At 44.4% G+C, this 17,828-nt stretch overlaps 1 protein-coding gene and 1 pseudogene across 2 annotated transcripts in view; one reads left to right on the top strand and one right to left on the bottom strand.

Annotated features, from left to right (window-relative positions):
• The window catches only part of LOC144681416 (small ribosomal subunit protein uS15 pseudogene), a 54,223-nt pseudogene extending 42,741 nt beyond the window's left edge, over window positions 1–11,482 (top strand). The window contains exons 2-3 of the transcript XR_013576783.1: window positions 10,525–10,906; window positions 11,308–11,482. The product of XR_013576783.1 is annotated as a small ribosomal subunit protein uS15 pseudogene (transcript). The remainder of the gene's footprint in view (window positions 1–10,524; window positions 10,907–11,307) is intronic.
• Window positions 1–17,828, bottom strand: part of cacna2d3a (calcium channel, voltage-dependent, alpha 2/delta subunit 3a) — a 1,007,885-nt gene that overhangs the window by 741,499 nt on the left and 248,558 nt on the right. The gene's annotated exons all lie outside the window — the stretch shown is intronic.

Here is a 17,828-nt window from a genome sequence, read left to right as displayed (position 1 = left end):
AATTTCCGTGCCCGCTGGCGTCGGGTGTGTTTGGTGGCGTGAGCGGACAATATGGCGAGAAGGCCAGAATGGTTCGTGAAACCAGTTTGCGAACATCCGCTCAGCCTGTCGATGGCGGGCCACGTTTAATGGCATCGGACGTTGGGAACCTCATTGTAATACATCTGCATATCATTATAAGGCCAACCTGCCAGAATCATACTCCCCCGCTGGATTGTCCACCCACGTGAACAGCATATATAAGGCATGCACTGGCGGGCTGCATTTTCAGGGGAACTCGGAAGTGAGTGCACAGTAACGTTGTGCAGCACTCGCCTGTCGGGCTTCAAGGTTGAGTCATGTTGTGGGGGCAGGGCTGCATTGTGCTTGAGGTAACTTGGGGTGGGGGCAAGGGCTGCCCTGCGGTTGAAGATAGTGCACAAGTACATGCGGGGTGGTGGGGCGAGGGAAACGGCCACAAATTAGGGAAACCTTGTACAAAGTGACCATTCCTCTGCAGCTGAGACAGTTCAGATGCAGCCACATTGACAATCATGGATGAAAACAAAAAGCTAAAAGCTACTGCGGATGCTGGAAATCCAAAACAAAACAAAAACAGAATTACCTGGAAAAACTCAGCAAGTCTGGCAGCATCGGCGGAGAAGAAATCAGTTAATGTTTCGAGCCTTCATGGCCCTTCGGCAGAACTGCAGCATAGTTTCAACAAGGGAGAAATATAAATTGGTTTAAGGTGGGTGGGGGGGGGGGGAAGAGACACATTGAGGGTGTGGTGTGAGCAGATAATCAAAAGATGTCACAGACAAAAGGGTCAAAGAGGTGTTGAAGGTGGTGGTCTTTGTCTGAGAAAAGTGCTAATTAAGAATGGAAATTTCCATTCTTAATTAGCACTTTTCTCAGACAAAGACCACCACCTTCAACACCTCTTTGACCCTTTTGTCTGTGACATCTTTTGATTATCTGCTCACACCACACCCGCAATGTGTCTCTTCCCCCCCCCCACCCCCAACCCACCTTAAACCAATTTATATTTCTCCCTTGTTGAAACTATGCTGCAGTTCTGCCGAAGGGCCATGAAGGCTCGAAACGTTAACTGATTTCTTCTCCGCCGATGCTGCCAGACTTGCTGAGTTTTTCCAGGTAATTCTGTTTTTGTTTTGTTTTTGACAATCATGGAGTTGGGCCTCTGGCATATCTGCCCACGCAAGCAATGCAGAGGCATGCAAGCGCCACCAAGTGCTCCAGAGCCTCGTGGCGTACAGAGAGCAGGGACAATGGAGAAGAGAGCGTTGGAGGTGCCTGGCTGTGCAGAGGGAGGAGCAGCACCCTCAGGAAGAAGAGGCAGCTGGGGTTCCCACACATGCTGCTGAAGAACCACAGTGAGCCATCACTGGTTGGCGCCTAGCTAGACCCAGGGTCTATAGATGCTGCCTTTCATTCCTGCAAACGACCGAGAACCAGTGTCGTCAAAGACTGCCTATGTCTAGGGAACTGGTCGGTCACATCTGCCAGCTACTGCAGGATTTGATGCCAAGGGGACATGGAGGGCATCCACTGCCAGTGGCCGTGAAAGTGACCGCAGTGCTCAATTTCTACACCAGTGGTTCCTTTCACGGCTCCACAGGTGACCTCTGTGGGATATCACAAGCCTTCACACACAAATGCATCCATGAGGTCACAGATGCTATCCTTGCGAGTGCACACAACGTTGTGCATTTCGCCCAGGACCAGGAAAGCCAGGATTTGCCCAAATTTCGGGTTTCCCATAAGTGTAGGGTGCGATCGACTGCACTCATATGATGCTCAGATCTTCAGCGCCTGACCCCTTTAGGAGCTCAGTGTTACTGGCCACAGATGATGAAGAGATGGGGGCCAGCCCCGTCTTAAAGGTGTTCAGAGCATGCAGAGAGAATGAGGGAACTCTGTGACACCTGCCCGCCACATTCTGGCAGCAATGACAAGCACCGTCAAGGTGCAGACATCACCAATATGTCCAGGGAATGTGAGGCCAGACCATCACTTTAGTCTGAAGACTGCACAAAGTGCTGGACTGAGACACCTTGTGCAGAAAGCTTTCACATCTGAGTGACACAAACATTACTCATCAGAACAAGAGGTCATAGGCTGGGAGACATTCTTGGGAATTTATTTACAATAGTGAACATTATGTACAAGTGTCTAGGCTGTGCAACTATACATCTTTCCTAACGCTGCCGCTACAGCTTGGTGCTCCCCGGAGATCCACAGCAGAGGTAGAGGTAGCCTGCCAACCGCTACGTCCTGTCAGTGATGACCTGTGATAATCCAGCGTCCTCTGGAGGGCTGAGACCTAGTGGGCCCTGGCCTGCTTTCGGGGTCCTGCTGTGTTGCAGTGGCATGCTCCTCGGCCTGTGGAGAGGAGCTGCTGCGGTCACAGGAAGAGGGGATTCGAATGGACCGGACACTCCTGCAGTCACCTGCGTGGATGGTCTCGGGGTGTGCACCTTCTCCTCCCTATGGGTGCCTGAGGGCCGCTGGCTGACTCCTTGTGGAGTAGATGTAGCTGGAGTGAGATTGGGCTGCCCCAAACCCTTCTCGTGTACACACTGTTGGAGGCCGACTATGGCTTCGGCGATGGAGTTCAGCCTGCGCAGCAGTGCAGGAGCGATGTCCTGGGCCAAGGTCTCCATGACGGCTGCCATCCTACCAGTGTTGACCTCAGTGCGTTGGCATGCCGGCACTATCACCTCAGCCTGAAGGCGGATGGACTCCTCCATCGTGCCTTGCAATCTAAGGAGTGCAGCGGAAATCCCTTCCTGGTGTTCCCGAGCTTGCCTTTGCAGCTCCAGCAACTGTGACATGACCGAGTCCAGAGGCTCATCATCTGACTCGGACTCAGCAAATTTCTGGCCTCCAGCTCTCCTCCGAGTGCTGGGGACCTGGGATGTGCTCACCAGATTGTGATCCCGAGGCTACTCTAAAGCTAGGTCCCACCGAGGTGTGTGTCTCTGCACTGGTGGAGGGTGTGGGTGAGTGCTGTGACGGGACTTCAGGGACGGTTTCAGTGGTTTCCTCTTCTGAGCTTCCCTTGGGCCTTGACTGGGGGTCCTGGGTCGTGGACTCTCATGGCTTGCAAAAGCAAGGAGAGATAATTAATGCATGGCAGTGGCCTGTGGAAGAGGACACATCACTCACAACATGGTTGTCTGATGGGTGTTGCACTGCTGGATCCTCACTTGGTAGAGCACCACCAACCTCATCATTAGCCAAGGAATGGTCCAGATCCTTGTCGGCCAGCTGGATGGCTCTGTCTTCAAAGTCCATGAGGACCTTGATTTCAGGCATTCCTCCAGCAGTCTGCAACTGTTCCTCTTGTTGTGTGCTAGCTTGTCCTGCATGAATAGAGATGGAGAGAGTGTAAGCAGGACGCCTGCCAGGCCAGATAATAAGTATGCCTGGCATATGTGGGTGATGAGTGGCCCTATAGGCGGGATGAGACCAATGAAGATGTGTGTGTGAGAGACTGAATGGCGATGTCCCTTGAACTGGCAGTGAGTGAGGCCCCTGGATGTGTGTGAATTGAGAGTGATGAAAGGAGTGATTTACCCTGGTGAAACGAAGGAGATCATTCATCCTCTTGCGGCACTGGGTGGCTGTCCTCTTTTCCACGGTGTTGACGGTGACCACCACTGGCTCCCATGCTGGATTGGTGTTGCAGCTACCCCTCCTGCAGCCAGAGCGGGGGTAGAGGACATCACGTCGGGCCTCCACAGCATCCAAAAGGCACTCGAGGGATGTGTCACTAAACCGTGGGGCTGCAGTCTTTTTGCCTTTCAGGGCCACCCTGTCTTCTGTGCAGCAGTCGTGGGCTGGAAGCCCTGAGAGATGGGTACGTGGCTGCACTTTAAATATGGCGCTCTGCGAGATGAAGCTTCGAGGTGATGGTGTGGCAGGCGAATGAGAGCCCACCCGCCATCGAAATGGTGTGTTTCCCAGGAATGCATAGTTAATGCGGGCCGGTTTGGGACGACATGGCAAGAGAAGCTGCCACTGCAGCCAGTGGGTAAAATGTTGTTTTTCCTGTCCACCACCACACTTAGTGCAAATCTGGGATGATTCTGCCCATTGTGAAAAAGTTTCTCCTCATGCTATCATTGTTTCTTTTGCTAAATACCTTAAACCTGTGCCCTGTTGCTCTCAATTCTTCCACGAGTAGGAACAGTTTCTCCCAATTTACTCTGTCCAGACCCCTCATGATTTCGAATACCTTTAACAAATCTCCTCACAGCCTTCTCTTCCCCAAGGAAAACAGTCCCAACTTCTCCAATCTAACTCCCTAACTGAAGTTCCTCATCCTTGGAACCATTCTCATGAATCTTTTCTGCAATCTATCTAACACCTGCACATGCTTCCTAAAGTGTGGTGCCCAGAACTAGATGCAATGCTCCAGTTGAAGTCAAACCAATGTTTTATAGCCATTTAGTATAACCTCCTTGCTCTTGTACTCTATGTTCCTATCAAAGCATAGGATAATGTATGCTTTATCAAAGGTGCTCTTAACCTGTCCTGCCACCTTCAATGACTTATGCAGATAGACCAGGCCCCTTTGCTCCCACCCCCCACTTTAGAATTGCATCCTTTATTTTATATTGTCTCTCCATGTTCTTCATACCAAAATGAATCACTTCACATTTCTCAACATTAAACTTCATCTGCCACTTGTCTGCCCATTCCACCAACTTTTCTATGTCCTTTTGAAGTTCTACACTATCCTCCTCACAGTTCACAATGCTTCCAAGTTTCATTTCATCCAAAAATTTTGACATTGTGCCCTGTGCATCAAGGTCTTGGTCATTGACACATGAAAGGAAAAGCAAGAATCCTAACACCGACCTTTGAGGAACTCTATTATAAACCTTCCTCTAGTCTGTGAAACATCCATTAACCACTACTCTCTGTTTCCTATCAATAGCCAATTTTGCTTTTTGAAAGTCCACGTACACTACATCAACAGCATTACCCTCATCAACTCTCTTTCTTCCTCTTCAAAAAATCCTTGCAAGTTAGTTAAACATAATTTTCCCCTAAATAATCCATGCTGGCTTTACTTAATTAACCTGCATTTAATTGGAGGCAAACAGGTTGCCCCCCAACTCCACCTGTCCCACCCTCTGATGTAGTGTGGCCTTGTCGTCTATTTGTAATAGGGTTGATCTGCAGACAACTTTCTAAGTGGAAACGTTAGGTTTATTTACAATACAGCCAGCAGCAACTACACATGTGCTTTCACCTCAACTCCACCTCTGGATGCTGAATTGTTTCTCTTCTCTTCCTACTGTTCCAGAGGCACAAGCTTTGACCTGAGGGAATCCTGGAGTGTGTGAAGTTTTTTCAACAGGTCTTCCTTTTTTACACTGACTGTGGAGGTAGCCCGTGCCGCTAACAGATTGGTTTACACCGATCATGCAATCTTACATCACAGGACTATTCTTAAAGGTACAGTCCAACATTTAACAAAACCATAATAACTACACCTCCCTTTGAAAATTGCATTGTGTTCCAGAGTTAGCAGAATTGGTCCCATCCTCCAGAAAGCAATTTTTAAAATGTGCCCACACCCCTTCCCAACCCTACCAACTACTGAAAGTTCTAGACAATCAGCTAAACTCAAACCAATTCAACACCTACTCATGAACAAGTCAAGTTGAATTTGATCTAATTCTTCATTCTATGCAGTTGTTAATTTGTTTGAATTAGAAAATTTAAAAACATAACTATAATTTAAACCTTGCAAACGTTTATGTTTGTCCTAAGTAATACCGTGATATTCAAGGCACTTGTATTTCGTCTTCAATTTTATGTGCATAGCTAATTTGGAGTGTAAATGAATAGAGTGCCTAAGATGTAGGCTATATCGGCTTGCCTTCAACAAAAGGCACTAATGCTGTAGAATGTTAATCCGCCTATGCTTTCATTTGGTCATTAATATTCAGAAACAGCACTGACTTTGATAGTTCAACAACTCTGTCACTTCTGATAATAAAAAAAAACTTGCATTGTCCTGTGTTACTTACATTTTACAACCAAGAATATAACACTGTGCCATTTAATTGTGCACTAAGGTTTTTACATAAAATAATGATCACCCAGGAGTGATCAGAAAATAGCAATTCCATCGACTATTTCAGGCAACATTAATTCACTGTCACCTGAATCCCAGATTAGATTATAGCCTTGAAATTACTACTTGATAGCTGTTATTTTTAATAATATATGCTACTTTGATTTAAGTTGCTGTTTTGTGCCCCTGTTGGCCATTTTTTTTGTTAGCAGTGTTCTCAGAATGGGCATCAACTGTTAGTGTTATCTTTGTTCTTGACGTATGAAGACAATCCCACGGGATTATTAATGAGTTAAATGTTGTTATTGCAGATTAAGCAAAAAATCTGCAATTGGTTACCAAGAATTTCCAAAACTGGGATGTAATGTATCAGCAAAGGACTTAGAATTGTCTGGCACCTTGTCACATCTCTCAGAAATGTCCCAAAGTGCTTCCCATACAATGTGGTGCAGCCGCTATGCAATGGCTGTCATTTTTTCACATAACACCTGTGAGAGGAATGACTAATTTATTTATTTAATGCTGTTGGTTGAGGGAAGAAATTTTGATCAGAACTCCTCCTGGCTTTTCTTCAAATAGTGTGACAAGATTTTTTAGCTTTCAGGTGAATCAGTAGAACTGGCAGAAAAATCATTTAACGTCTTATCCAAAAGACTAGCACCCTCAGTATAGCACTGGACTTCCGGTCTAGATTCTGCCAGAGTAAATACTCTGAGGTTTACAGATCAGGGCAAGGAGCCAGGGACCCGCATTCAATGATATGAAGATGTGTCAGTAAGATGCCTACCCCATCTTCCCCACAAATGAAAGTTACAGCTGATCTGCATGGGGAGAGTGCAGGATCCACTCTCAGCAGAAGGACAATCTTGGGGGTGCCTCAAGCAGCACCCTTATAACCCTCCAAAAGTTTCTGCTTTTCTTATTTTCAGGACTCCCGGCCCCTTCCAGCCTATTGAGGTCCTCTACACTAGATTACAACTCAAAGAATGCCCAACACAGTCCCCAGACTTGGCCCTGAGCCCCTTACAATTAACGTTCTTTTAGGGGCAGGTAGAGGCTTCATTTCACAAGGTCAAGCAGGAAACATTGCCTTAAGGCCATGTATATCTAGGCCCTGTCCAATGTTGTAAACTTATGTCAGCAGTCACAGATTTTCACCTTTTCACTGTTCAGTTCTGGACTGCAGTTTAAACCCACAGTCTTCTGACTCAATGCTGAAAATGCTTCCAGCTACTTCAAGGCAATTTTACAAAGAATAATGAATTGCAAAGTAGTAACCCAGTTGAGTAGCTGAAATTGTACCAACCATGAAAAGAACACTCGATGGTATATGTTCCTCTTCTGAATCCTTGATGACAGTTTTAAAATCAGTTAACAGGTAGGTATCTATTATGAACTAGAAACATGTCAGTGAATTACGTTTCCTTTAAGATTACTTTCTTTCCTCACTAGTCAGCCACCATGTTAAAAATAATTTCCAATCTTTTTCATATTATGCAAGAAGGTCCCACAAGGCTGGATTTTATGGAGTGCCATGTTTCCTGCCCCCTAACCCCACCCCCCCCCAACTAAAAAGTCAGTTGGGAACCCACCCATGAAAAAGCTGGCTGCCCCACAGCCATTGTATGCTCATTTGGCAGGAAGACCTGCCTAAGTGAGCTACCAGCCAATCCAATTGGCCAGCAGCTCTGTAGTCCTACCAGGTTCAAGCGGTGACCACTGCTGGGACTACTGCCAGAACATGGAGAAGAGGAGGTTATGGAGGCTGGATTGAAAATAAGTCCGGTGTAACAGCAGGGCCTGGCTGGCAGGCCTCAGTGAGGGAGGAAAGTGGGGGCAGGTGGTCAGGGGGTCGGTTTTGAGAGGGCAGGGGGAGGAAGGGTTAAAGAGGTGCCACCGGTTAGCACGGGGGACCCAAGGAGGCTCCCCACCACCCCTTTCCATACACCAGCCCTTCCAGTAAAAGCTGCTGGGCTACTCACCTGGCCATGGGCCTCCTCCTGCCGCAGGTGACATTTCCCCACTAACCTGTGATTCATTCTAAGTGACTCCCTGAGTGAGTGTGCTGGATTTCTCCAGTATTTCACGGACAGTCACCATTCAGGTCTGATCAGTGAGAACTCTTGTTGCTGCATGGTTCTCATATCAGCCTTTGCATATGTGACTAGGTTTCTGGCAGGAGTCATGAGTGAGTTGCTGAGGTGGTAGCTTTTGTACCCTAACAGCCAGCCATCCATACAGGCGATATTGGTGATGGCTGCAATATGGAATCATTACAACTACTGCCAGGAAACGTGGTACAATGGCACTGCCTATGGTCTTCAGCAAGTTGAACAGTGAGCAAATGAAAGCCCTCTTCTGAAGAAATGTAATCAGTTCCCAATAGGTGCCAAATGGAGTTGCAGTCTTGGTTAGTTCTGTGGTCTTGCTTCCTTTTCCCTCTTCTTGTAGTCTATGCAGGTCTTTGCTGCCTTCCTTGCTGCCAATGCTTTCTCCTGATTTGGGAGCCTTAACAGTAAAGACCAGCAGGTTTGCCATGTTCAGCTATTCAGAAGAAGCAATTTAAGAAACAGTCCTTGTCCTCCTCGAAAGTATTAAGCAGAGAAACTTGCCAAAACAGCCAGAACATTGCCTAAAGAACACCCAAATGGCATAAAATGTCTAAGCAGAGGCATGCCTTGAAACAAGTGAAGATCCCCTTGAATATAACACCTATAAAAGCTGTCCACTGATTGTTCCCACAATGGTTTTCTTGGTGATTACAGGGAGTGATGTTTCAAGGGTGTACAGATAACAATTTACAAAATGGTCCTGATTCAAGTGTAGGACCCTTATATATTTAAATGATGCCAGCACTTGTTGGAAGACAGCCATGTATACCTATCAAGTACCCACAGACCACCAATATGGCATTGTGCATACATCTGATGATGAATGTCACACTACTATATTCAATGGCTTTGCACCAGTTTTGAACCCTAAAAATGTTCAAGGTGCATTGCAATTTTTCTCTATCCATGTCTGATGTTTTTAGGTTCAAAGCATGCCTGTCAATGACTGAGCAGGAAACAAGACATAATAAGATAATACTTTTGGAAAGTACTCCACATTTGCAGTGTACCATCTGCTAATGTGTCCTACGATGTCCAGTGTTGCTTTCTCAAATAGAATCCAAAGCTTGCAATGCCTGAATCCTTTTAGTTCCGCTCCACTCCCTTTTATTATGAATCATCAGAAATTTTGCTGCAGGGATTCCTGACCTGTTCTCCCCAGTGAAACCGAAGTGGTTTAAATGTTCCATAGGCCAGTTTACTACTTCTCTGTTTGTCATTTTTGACGCTCTATTGATCAGCTGTTGCTAATCAATAGAGCACATGATTTACCCTTCAGCTAAAAACAGCAATATATGGTGTAACAGGCAGGAGAAAATTCTTCCAAAAACTTTCAGTAATCCAAGGGTAATCCAGGAACAGAACATCAACAGCATGCCTGCACCAAATATTCCTAATTGTTTAATATTGAACTTAAGCTCAATAAAGCAATGAAGGAAATCACAAAGTAAAATTGCTCTATTAAGACATTTTTTTGCTCACATTCTCCACAATACCAAAGATGCAGGGGTAAATTTTCCAAATAAACATAAGTATTGGCATCAATGCTGGAATTATACTGTGCAGTTATTGGTGTCTTATGGGTAAACAATTGGTACACTAGAACAAAATAATCGTAACTGCAGCTTGTGACTTAGATGATATGAGGCTCTTTGAACAGTTCTCAGGTATGCATTTTGGAAGGAAGTATAAGGAGAAACAATACAAAACTAAATGGTACAATTTCAAAGAGGTGGAGAAAATGTGTTTTACGTACTAAAATCTTTGAAGGTGGTAGGACATGTTGAACAGGCTGTTAAAATATAAATAAAAGCACAGAGTTAAAAAAAGAAGTTAGCAAAGCTTTAGGAATCACTGGTAGCTGGAGCAGTGCGTTCAATCCTGGGCACCACACTTTAGTAAAGATGTCAATCCCTAGGAGAGGGAGCAGAGGAGATTTATTAGAATAGTATCAGGGATGAGGGATTTTCGTTATGAGGAATAGTTGGACTAACTGGGAATATTCTCCTTCGAAAAAAAGAGCCAAGAATATTTACATTTTCTTATTGTTAAGCAGCACCTAATATAGGCCAATGATGAAAAAAGACACAATACCTATGTATTCTCTTTGCCTCTCCCTCTTTTATATCCTGATTTCTTCCACTGTGTCACTGATCACAGGGGGGGAAGCAGTGATGTAGTGGTAATGTCACTGGACTAGTAATCCAGAGGCCCAGGCTAATGCTCTGGGGACAAGGGTTCAAATTCCACCATGGCAGCTGGTGGATTTAAATTCAATTAATTAATAAAAAGAATCTAGAGCTAAAAAAAATCCAGTCTCAGTAATGGTGACCATAAAACCACTGTCGATTGTCCTAAAAACCCATCCGGTCACACGCACACACCGAGCAAAGGCTTGTCCCAGTCAGCTTTACCCTGCAGACAGAGTGTGCCCACATAGCTCAAACTAACATCCAATGATGTTAAAGAACAGATTTACAAACTGGCAAAGAAGGGCCTGATCCCATCACAGATTGGAGTGATCCTTAGGGATTCCCACGGTGTTGCCTAGGTGCGTTTTGTAACTGAGAACAAGATTCTCAGGATCCTGAAGTCTAAGGGACTTGCTCCAAACCTTCCAGAGGATATGTATCACTTGGTCAAGACTGCTGTGGCTGTCCGCAAACACTTGGAGAGGAACAGGAAGTTCAAGCCAGTGGTGCCCACATCCCATGAATGTATTTTTAAAAAACGACCTGTTATGGCCATGTTATGAACACACCTTCTGTGGTCATCATGCCCTGAAGTGGGACTTGAGCCTGGAGCTTCTGGTTAGGGGGTAGCAAAGCTACCCACTGTGCCACCAGACCTCAGAACATCCATTCGGGCAGAGAATCCCAAAGGGTCACAACTCGTCGAATGAATATTTCTTCTCATCTCAGTCCTAAATGCCCTCAGTCCTACGATACCCTCCATCGTGTTGTGTGACACTACTACCGTGCTAAATGGGATAGATTTCGAACAGATCTAGCAACTCAAGACTGGACATCCATGAGGTGCTGTGGGCCATCAGCGGCAGCAGAACTGTATTCAAACACAATCTGTAGCCTCATGGCCCAGCATATCCGTTTGACTCTTATTGAAAGCAGGATCCACAGGCTGGCTCGTTGCTACAAGTCCAAGAGGGTACTTCCACCCAGCTGGAAGTATGAGTCCGCCACAGCTTCAGCACTGGCAGCCTAAGAAGTTTCTCTATTGAAACAAAAGCAGCGTATGGCAGGTTCCAGAAATCTGATAAAGGAGTGCTGGAGGGGCTCGGCAGACCTGGCGGCATCTGTGGAGAGAGAAATTGCTAACTTTTTGAGTCAATTATCAGGGATTGACCGTTTCTCTTTCCACAGATGCTGCCGGGCCTGCTGAATTTTTCCAGGACTGTTTTTTTTTTCAAGTTTCTTCATTTGGACTTTATTGGACCTGAACAATAAAATGTGTATGTTGTTAAAAATATATATATCCTTTAGGGAAGGAAATCTGTCATCCTTACCTGGTCTGGCATCATGTGACTCCACACCCACAGTAAAGTCGTAGACTCTTAACTGCCCTTTGAAATGGCCTAGCAAGCCACTCAGTTCAAGGGCCATTAGGGATACAACAAATGCTGGCCTTGCTGGTGACACCCACGGCCCATGAAGGAAAATATATATAAAAAATATCAATATAAAATATTAAAGCAGAGATGAAATCAAATGACTATTCATTTCCAGACTGTGTGTGTTGTTGGAAGGCCAGCATTTATTGCCCAACTCTGATTGCTCTGAAATAGTGTGGGCAGACCTTCTTAACAGAATCACAGAATTGTTACAGTGCAGAAAGAGGCCATTCCGGCCATTGTATCTGCACCAGCTCTCCAAATGAGCAATTCATTTAGTGCCATTTGCCTCCTCCCTGTCACCCTGTGCATTCTTCCTTTTGAGACAGCCATCTAATCAGTTTTGAATGCTTCAGTTGAACCTGCCTCCAAAACCCACCCAGGCAGTTATTCCAGACATTAACCACTTGTTGCATGAAAAAGTTTTGTTCTTATATTACTTTTGCTTCTTTTGCCAATTATTTTTAATCTGTTCCTGATCATTCTCGATCCTTTCATGAATGGGAACAGTTTCTTCCTATCTACTCTGTCCAGACCCTTGTGATTTTCAAAACCTCTATCAAATCTCCTCTCAGTCTTCTTTTCTCCAAAGAAAACAGACCAAACTTCTCCAATCTATCTTCATAACTGAAGTTCCTCATCCCTGGAACCATTCTTGTGAACATTTTCTGTACTCTTTCCAAAGCCTTCACATCCCTCCTAAAGTGGAGTGCCCAGAACTAGATGCAATACACCAGCTGAGGCTGAACTGGTGTCTTATCTTTAATTCATTCATGGGATGTGGGTATCGCTGGCTAGGACAGCGTTTATTGCCCATCCCTAGTTGCCCTTGAGAAGGTGGTGGTGAGCTGCCATCTTGAACCGCTGTGGTCTATATGGTGTAGGTACATCCACAGTGCTGTTAGGCAGGGAGTTCCACGATTTTGACCCAACATCAGTGAGGGAACAGCAACATATTTCCAAGTCAGGATGATGAGTGGCTTGGAGAGCCTCCAGGTGGTGGTGTTCCCATGCGTCTGTTGCCCTTGTCCTTCTAGATAGTAGCGGTCGTGGGTTTAGAAGGTGCTGTCTAAGGAGCTTTGGTGAATTCCTGCAGTGCATCTTGTAGATGGTACACACTGCTGCCACTATGCATCGATGGTGGAGAGAGTGAATGTTTGTCGATGCCAAATGTTTGGCATCGTGAATGTTTGGGGTGCCAATCAAGCAGGTTGCTTTGTCCTGGATGGTGTCGAGATTCTTCAGTGTTGTTGGAGCTGCACTCTTCCAGGCAAGTGGAGAGAGTATTCCATCACACTCCTGACCTGTGCCTTGTAGATGGTGGACAGACTTTGGGGAGACAAGAGGTGAGTTTTTCGCTGCAGGGTTCCTCGCTTCTCACTTGCTCTTATAGCCACATTATTGATATGGCTAGTCTTAAGTTCAACGTAACCTCTTTGTTCTTCTACTCTAAACCCCTATTAATAAAACCTAGGATACTGTACGCTTTATTAACCATGCTCTCAACCTGTCCTGCCATATTCAATGACTTATGCAGATATACATCCAGGTCCCTCATCTCATGCACCCCCTGTAGAATAGCACCCTTTATTTGATATTGTCTTTTCATGTTCTTCCTACCAAAATGAATCACTTCACATTTCTCTGCATTTAACTTCATCTGCCGCCTGTCTACCCATTCCACCAACTTGTCTATGTCACTTTGAAGTTCTACATTATCCTCCTCACAGTTCACAATTCTTCCAAGTTTTACATCATCCACAAACTTTGAAATTGTATCCTGTACACTGAGGTCTAGCTCATTAATTTATATCAGGAAAAACAAGAGTCCCAATGTCAACCGCTAGGGAACTCCACTGCATACCTTCCTCCAGCCTGAAAAACATCCATTAACTAGTACCCTCTGTTTCCTGTCACTCAGCCAATTTCGTGTCCATGTTGCTACTGTTCCTTGTACTCCATGAGTAATAACTTTGCTCAGAAGTCTGTTGTGTGGCACTGTATAAAATGCCTTATGGAAATCAATGTACACCACATCAACAGCATTGCCCGCATCAACCCTCTCTGTTACCTTTTCAAGAAACTCCAGCAAGTTAGTTAAACACAATTTTCCCTTTAGAAATCCATGCTGACTTTCCTTAATTAACTTGCATTTGTCCATCTGACTATTAATTTTACCCCAAATTATTCTTTCCGGAAATTTCCCCACCACTGAAGTTAAACTGAGTAGCCTGTAGTTGCTGGGCTTATCTTTACATCCTTGTTTAAACAGGGGTGTAATGTTTGTCATCTCCAATACTCTGGCACCATCCCTGAGTCTAAGGAAGATTGGCAAATTACGGCCAGTGCCTCTGCAATTTCCATTCATACTTCCCTCAGTATCCTTGGATGTATCTCATCTGGTCCTGGTGCCTTGTTAACTTTAAATAGTCTGTACCAATACCCCCTCCTTATCAATTGTAAACACTTCTATTGTCTGAATTACCTCCTCTTTCACCATGACTTGCGTAGCATCTTCTTCCTTGGCAAAGCGATGCAAAGTATTCAAGTATACTTATGCCCTCTGTATCCATGTGTAATTTCCCTTTTTGGTCCCTAATTAGCCCTACTCCTCCTTTTACCACCATTTTACTATTTATATGCCTATAGAAGGAATAGGCATATCCCTTTGGGATTCCATTTTATGTTGGCTTCCAGTCTTTTCTCATGCTCCCTCTTTGCTCATACCTTCCTACTGAACCTTCTATATTCAGCCTGTTCTCAATTGTATTCTCTACCTGACACCTGCCATAAGCATACTTTTTCTTCCTTATCTTAATTTCTATCTCTTTTGTCATCCAGGGAACTCTGCATTTGTTTGTCCTACTTTTCCCTTTTTAGGGAATATATCTTGGCTGCGACTGAATTATCTCTTTGTTGAAAGTAGCTATGCTTTTCCCACCAACCTTTGACTCCATCTTATTTGGCACCAATCCATTCATACCACATTGAATTTGGCTTTCCCCCAGTTAATTATTCTTACTCTAGATTGTTTTTATCCTTTTCCATAGTCAGCCTAAACCTTATATACAATGATCACTGTCCCCTCAATGTTCTCCTACTGACACTTGATTCACTTGGCTTACCTCATTCACAAGAACCAGGTCTAGCTGTGCCTCCTTTCATGTTGGACTGGAAACATACTGCTGTAGAAAATTTTCCTAAACAGACTCTGAGAACTCTTGCCCCTCTCTGCCTTTTACACTACCATTATCCCAATCTATATTTGGATAATGAAGTCCTGCTTTATAACAACTCCATTATTTTTGCACCTCTCTGTAATTTCCTTGCAAATTTGTTCCTCTACATCTTTCCAACTAGTTGATGCACTTTAGATCACACTAGGCAATGTAATTGCACCTTTGTTGTTCCTTAGTGCTAGCCAAATGGATTCTGTCCTTGACCACTCTGGAACATCCTCTTTCTCCGGCACTGTAATGCTCTCCTTAATCAATATCGCCACCCCTCACACTTTTCACCCCTTTCTATCTTTCCTGGACATCCTGTATCCAGGATATGTTTATATCTCATAACAATTATGCAAAGTAAGAAAGAGTTCAGACAGAAAGAAGTAATGACAAGAGTAGGCACAGGAAAATGGGAGGGAGAAACTTATTGGGCTACATCTGGAATGATATATCAGGATATGCGGTGACTTATTAATCAAGATCTATAAGGACAATATAAAAGATGGTTCTTTTGCCTTAGCTGCATTGTGACATGCAGGACTTGGACCATCAAAATCTATATACATTATACAAATTCTAAAAGCAAATGAATGGAAATTAGTAAAAGAAGCAACATTCACATTAAGTGGCAACTGTTTCCTAAATACAATGTTCTGAAGAAAGGAGAGTAACAAGCTGTGATGTTAGTTCTGCAAACGATTGCCTGACCTGATTTCTGGAATCCTATACTTGTTTGCAGAGACAAAAATCTCGAACAAAGGAGTGATAGAAGGGATTTTTTAATTGGAAAGAGTCGAAAACATAAAGGCTGCAAAATGTGGCTCCGTAATAGCCTTATTTTTGGTGCTACGGGTGCTGATTTGGTTGCAATATGTGCCTGTGACATGCACTTACTTCCTGCATAGCCCTTACCAGATGCCATTTCGGTGAGGGTGTTAGTGCAGGCATTAAGAACGTACTAGAACTAAGCAGAGTGGGTAGATAGTGATGTCAGTCAGCAGGTAACACTGATTTGACACCAGTGCTGCTATTTTTGCCCTCACCACTCTAAAGCGCTCTCTTAAACATGCACAGCTGAAGATGTGTTCAGCAGTAGGAAGAATCCCCACCCCACCAGGCCTATGTAAAGGGATCATCAACTACTTTCAGGTTAGTTGCTGATTGATTTCTACTGACTCTGCCTGAGTTTGGTGAAGTGCTGTGTGTTTTCTACTGCTATTTAATGTGGAAGATAAGAGGGAGTGGTTGCATGTAGTGAAGGCCTTGGTTCTGATTTCAAGGGGTCTCCCAGTCATGGGTGCAACTTGAGACGGAGAATGAGCAGAGGAAACACAAAGGAGGACCAGCTGCATGCTGCTGAAGACAGAGGAATGGGAGAAGGGCTCTCAAATGAAGGCTTAATGCACTCAGGGTCTTCAGGGAGCATTTCTCTTACCTCCACCTCTCCAAAGAACAATGTCTACGACATCTCTGTTTTACAAATTAGGTTCACTAAAATCTGCCACCTCTTGCTGGCAGACCTGCAGCAATTTTGGGCCTTATCCAATTTTTCTCCTAAAATGTGTAAATGTAAAATAAAGAAGAAAGATTCACATTTATATAGTGCCTCTCACAAAAACCGGACATCCCAAAGCGTTTTACATCCAATAAAGTATTTCTGAGGTGCAGATACTGTCCTAATGTAGGAACTACAGCAGCCACTTTGCACACAGCAATCTCCCACAAACAGCAATGTGATAACGACCAGATAATCTGTTATTGAGGTGTTGATTGAGGGATAAATATTGGCCAGGACATGGGAATAACTCCTCTGCTTCTTTTTCAAAATGGTGTCATGGGATCTTTAGCATCCATCTGAGCAGGCAGGTGGGCCTTGCTTCAATGTATCATCCAAAAGATGGCACCTCAAGCAATGCAGCACTCCCTGAGTATTGCAGAGGACTATCAATCTTGATTTTTGTCCTTATGTCTTGAAGCGGGACTTGAACCTGCAATCCTGTGACTCAGAGTCAACAGTGTTACCAACTAAGTTATGACTGACAAGCCAAGACAATGTTATGTGAAGTAGGTGCTTTCAAAACGGGATAACAATATTTAAAATTTCATCTCGGAAAGAAGCATTAATTATTCTTATTACATTGTTTTGTGGATCTTTGTTTCCTCAGTTATCTATGGGAGAATACAAGGAATCAGTAGTGACGAGATCACAAAACAAACGATGCCTCTAATATTTGATCCACAACTCTTAAGGCACTTATGTCTTATCAACAACAACAGACAGCAACTTGCATTTATATTTTGCCAGTAATGTAGTAAAATGTCCCAAGGTGCTTCAAGGGAGCAATTATTAAACAAATCTTGATATCAGGCTGCGAAAGGAGGTGTTAGATAGGATGGCTTTAAGCTTTGTCAGAGGTACATTTGAAGGTCTTAAAGGAGGGGAGGGAGAAAGAGAGAGAGTGAGAAAGGTTTAGGTAAGGAATTCTAGAGTTTAGTGTCGAGGCAGCTGAAGGCACAGCCAAAATGGCAGAACAATTAAAATCAGAGATGTTCACTAGGCCAGAATTGGACGGCGTAGGAGATGTTGGAGAGTGGTAGGGCCAGGGGAGTTTACAGACAAAGGAAGGGGCAAGGCTATGGAGAAATTTGAAAAGAAAGATGAAAATTTTAAAATTAAGGCATTGCCAAACTGTTAACAGATACAGGGGTGATGGGTAAATGGGACTTGGTGCAATTTAGGATAGAGGCAGGTTTATGGAGATTGG

The sequence above is a fragment of the Cetorhinus maximus genome, chromosome 6, assembly GCF_964194155.1.
Source record: "Cetorhinus maximus chromosome 6, sCetMax3.hap1.1, whole genome shotgun sequence".
NCBI lineage: Eukaryota > Metazoa > Chordata > Chondrichthyes > Lamniformes > Cetorhinidae > Cetorhinus > Cetorhinus maximus.
This window is presented reverse-complemented; position numbering and strand designations above follow the sequence as displayed.